The following is a 4,162-nucleotide window of genomic DNA, read 5'->3' as shown; positions in this document are numbered from 1 at the left end:
GTGCGTGCGTGCGTGCGTGTGTGAGTGGATTTAAGTGGATGAAAGGAGCGTGGCTTTCTATAGCCGTTTACTGACTGCACAGATAGCCGGCGATGCACGGGCTTTTAGCCGGCTAGTCCCGATTGTACTCACCATAGACTGTATATATAGAACTGGACAGTGTGGCTGCATTCAGCAGTGTTCTATGGAATTGAAGCAACCGCAGCGACGCCATCTTGCAGCCAGTTTGAAGTACGCTTGCGCAGTAGGATTGGACGCATGCGCAGTGATGAGGAGGTCGGAGCAGACACGCCCACACAACGAGTGAAACACGCCCCTCACCGCACCGCGTCGACGCGCTGGCTGAGAAGCTACGGTATCGTTGACAGTTCGTTCGTGTGCCTAGGTTTACGTTGGTGAACTTTCTCTGGTAAGTGTAATGTATGTAACACAAACCTCTTGTCTGTTAGTGAAATACACAGCTTATATTTTATATTGTAGCCACCAGTTTACTAGCTAATAACTTCATTTAAATAACTTAGGCTATGTTAGGCTATATTAACGTTGTCAGCTCAAAAGCCTTGCCAAGCACATCAGACATTAGCAGCTAGCTGCTATCGTTTACGTTAGCATAGAAGCTAACGTTAGTAGCGATAGCTAGTTGGTTAAGTTAAGACTAACGTTAGCACACAGACGCTGACAATGTTATGTTTGGCTCGGCCTATTTTGTTTTGCCGTTATCAAAAGGCTGTTTTAATATGCCACCTCAACATGGAGAGTGAATCTATGTGTTTGGCGTAGCTGCTAGTTAATTTTAAACACAGCCTGCCTGTTGTCGTGCCCATTGGCAGAGTAATGAAATGTCCGCATTGAGAAACAAACTAATACGTTACTGCTAGTTTTGCATGCTTAGTATGCTTACCAGTATGTGTTAACAGTAAAGGATCAGCTATAAAACTTTGCCTTTTCTTGTAGGTGGCATTTCCCATGTCCTTTCTCCAGTCCCCGGACGTCCATCTCATCCACTTTGACAGGAACAACCTCAGACATGTCGAGCGTGATATTGAAAGGTGTAGATTGCCTGAACAGTGTAGGACACTTGCTATGTTCATGATCATGAACATATTGTATCATATTTTAAACTTGCAGTATATCCCTGAACTCAAACTTAAACTATTCTCATTTGCCCTCATTGTAAAGGTTGCTGGACTCTGTGTGCATTGGAAACTGACAATAAAAATGAAAAACTTAATGTTTACTTGCTATCAAAACCATTGTTATTCAAACGTTGACATGTTCACATTATATATGGGTCATGGTTATAGAATTTAACATGATATAACATGAACAAGTTCAAATTACCAGTAAACAGTTTTAAATGGTTGGTAAGCCTACATTAAGCAAAAATAATGATGATACAAAATATCCACAAATGACCATGTTTTATTGTGTTTGCCAAGGGGTGAGGGGGGGTTAGTCATTAACTTAGAGAGATTTCAGCTCTGGTGGCAGCAGCGTTGTAGACCTTCAGCTCTGGCGATGGTGGCGTAGACTTTCAGCTCTGGTGATGGTGGTGGTGTAGACCTTCAGCTCTGGCGATGGTGGCGTGGACCTTCAGCTCTGGTGATGGTGGTGGTGTAGACCTTCAGCTCTGGTGATGGTGGTGGTGTAGACCTTCAGCTCTGGCGATGGTGGCGTGGACCTTCAGCTCTGGTGATGGCGGTGGTGGTGCAGGAGGGAGGCGGAAGACAAAATACCCCCTTCCTGCACCACCACCGCCATGTGAAAAAACATACATAAAATCAAAACTTCCAGGAGGTATTACAGTTGTATAGCATTACAGACAACATATAAAAAAAGTTCTAAGTTTGTGTTATGCCATGAAACTTACTTTACACGTCTTACTTTCTCATCCTCTTTTAATATTTCTCCACAATCTCAACCATGACATCATTCTTTCGTTTTAATGTCTTGGGTGACACAAAAATGTAACTGCTCACTACTGACAAGCCACATTTTGATCTGATGTATTAACAGCCACCATTTCACATTCCTTCTCATTTGCAGCACTTGACAAAGAAAGGATAAGAAAATAACCACTTGCCTTTCTACTAGCAGGTCTCTTCACCAGGTGGTCAGGAAGGGAGAACACAGTTGGTACTGCAGTGCAAGTCAGACGATTCCCCTTAACATAATGAATTGGGTATTCATGAAATGGGTTGAGTTGGAATTTACATCACCACACAGTGTTGGTCAGGAAAATGATTGGCTTACATAGGTATAAATGGTGAATTCATGGTCTTCAAAATGAAGACTACAGAGATGAGATGACTTGCTGGGCTCCCAGTCTTGTCGTCTTATGTTCACCAGCCATCGTCTCAGTCTGTCTGCATGCTGCACACCTAAAGGAAAACTGTAAAAAAAAAAAAAAACATTCATATGTCAAGCGGTTGTGAAGGGGCATAGTGTATTTATTACAACCATTACATATTTAACTCATAATGCCTCCGGGCTGCTGATGACTGGGGCTGTAATGCCATGCTTTGATGTCTGGCGAGGCTGCTGGTTAATCCGTTCACATTTATTAATTCAGTCAGTCGTTGTATGACATTCATTTGACTACTACTAGGCTATACGTTCAAGAAACGTAGCTACGGAATCGCTGAATGCCGAGGTAGCACAGCTACATTAACTCGGTAGCATAAAGTTAGCTAAGTTAGACAGCCTTCATCGGAAAAACGGCTGTCATAACCATAGGGTCATTACATAGTGTTAACATATTTAATCTCATTAAATATAACCAAGAACTATTAATGTTAAAGTATACACCACGTACACGGCTTCGTCTAAGAACTATCACAACATTGTTAAATAAACGAGCAGCTAAACTGACAACAAGGCTAAGATAAATACCTGGTAAGGTAATGTAGCTAGCACCCGGTAACCTAACGTCAGCTAACTGGACCGCTATTCCTGGCACAATCAGACACATTGATATACTAATAACTACAACCATTCTTGTACCTAATCCTTTTAAGGATGTCTGACACAGATGACTGTAAAATTAAATTACCTTGCTAAAGTAAACGGCTAAGCGATCCCTAGAAGACTTCATAGCCCAGCTGCTACATACTGTAAGTTAGCAAGCTAATATTAAGTTAATATTCACTTACCGAAAAAAAACTGCACAGAGCTTCTCTGGGATGGCCCGTTAGTACAACCAACAGCACAGCACGACATGACTGTCAATGTATAAAGTGTAATAACAGCAAATAAAACAAATATGATAAGTTGCCTGACGAACGAACACCACCACAGCCGAGCCTACAGCTACTCCACGGACTGAACGGCTGCAAGCGGCTGACGCTGCGGTCACGCACTGTCAATCAACGCCCGTTTTAGAGTTGTTGAAATAACTTTAAAAAAAAAATTTCACAGAGAAAAGAAAAATGGTGTGTATTGAAGCACATTGAAAACATTTTTTTCGAATAACATGTTGTAAATATAACATTAGTTTTAGGTGAGAAAAGTGACACGGAAAGTTGGCTACTTGGCCATTGAAATACATGGGGATGGGCGGAGCTACGAATTGTACTGCAGCCAGCCACCAGGGGGCTCTGGACTAGCGGTTGCTTCAATTCCAACGGACGACACACTGTCCAGGTCTATATACAGTCTATGGTACTCACTGATAGCCGGCTAATCGCCGAGGTGATTTACGCTGCCAATTGTCCTCCCCTGAGGGTACACATATTCCCGGGGCGACTGCAGTGAGCACGCGAGGCGGCTATGCGGCGGCTAGCTGAGACATGGGCGGAGCTGTCAACAACGAGAGTTGTGCACACTGCTGAAAGACTTAAAATCAGCAAACAGCTGACTGACTGTATGCTGAGCACAGCTGTCAGATCATCATCATCATACTGTTCACATATTAACACTGGTCCTTGTGGTCCATCTAGCACACTGTTCTTTCAAATGTCAATTAAATCGCCAAACATCTCAGCATTTATTTATTAATTGCTAACATATTGGGAAAACATAGCCTATCCTGCTTTATCTACAGCCAGGATAAATTAGCTAGACCTTGGCTAGCTTGCTCAAATAACCATTGACAACGTATTTCGTTAAAGCATGTAGGCTAGGCCTATATCATACCCACCCTAAGGTTTAAGAAACATAACAA

The 4,162-nt window shown here is 42.6% G+C and overlaps 1 long non-coding RNA gene across 1 annotated transcript; it reads right to left on the bottom strand.

The window, feature by feature from the left end:
* Window positions 1-1,402: 1,402 nt before the first annotated feature.
* LOC134070693 (uncharacterized) lies at window positions 1,403-3,365 on the bottom strand. Its single transcript, XR_009936959.1, has 3 exons — window positions 3,153-3,365; window positions 2,254-2,392; window positions 1,403-2,164 (listed from the first exon to the last, which is right to left on the bottom strand). It is a non-coding gene; the product is annotated as an uncharacterized LOC134070693 (long non-coding RNA).
* Window positions 3,366-4,162: the final 797 nt, after the last annotated feature.

This window comes from Sardina pilchardus, chromosome 22, assembly GCF_963854185.1.
Source record: "Sardina pilchardus chromosome 22, fSarPil1.1, whole genome shotgun sequence".
In the NCBI taxonomy this organism is placed as follows: domain Eukaryota; kingdom Metazoa; phylum Chordata; class Actinopteri; order Clupeiformes; family Clupeidae; genus Sardina; species Sardina pilchardus.
Note: the sequence above shows the minus strand (reverse complement) of the source record. Positions and strands in the feature narration are given on the sequence as shown.